Genomic DNA, 222 nt, shown 5'->3' with positions numbered 1-222 from the left:
GAACCGCACCTAAGCCGTGAATGATGAGGATGAGCTGCAGAGCACCTCTCATGGTGCACAGCTCTGCATGCCGCAGGGGCATGCATATGGCCACATAGCGCTCCAGTGTCATTGCTGTGAGGGTGAGAGGTGTGACAAATGTATACACAGCTAAAATGATATACAAAACAAAGCACAACCAAATGTGTATGGTAAAACCAAAATAAGTCGACACAAGCAGAG

Source organism: Oryzias melastigma, linkage group LG13 (genome assembly GCF_002922805.2).
Source record: "Oryzias melastigma strain HK-1 linkage group LG13, ASM292280v2, whole genome shotgun sequence".
Taxonomy (NCBI): Eukaryota; Metazoa; Chordata; class Actinopteri; order Beloniformes; family Adrianichthyidae; genus Oryzias; species Oryzias melastigma.
Note: the sequence above shows the minus strand (reverse complement) of the source record.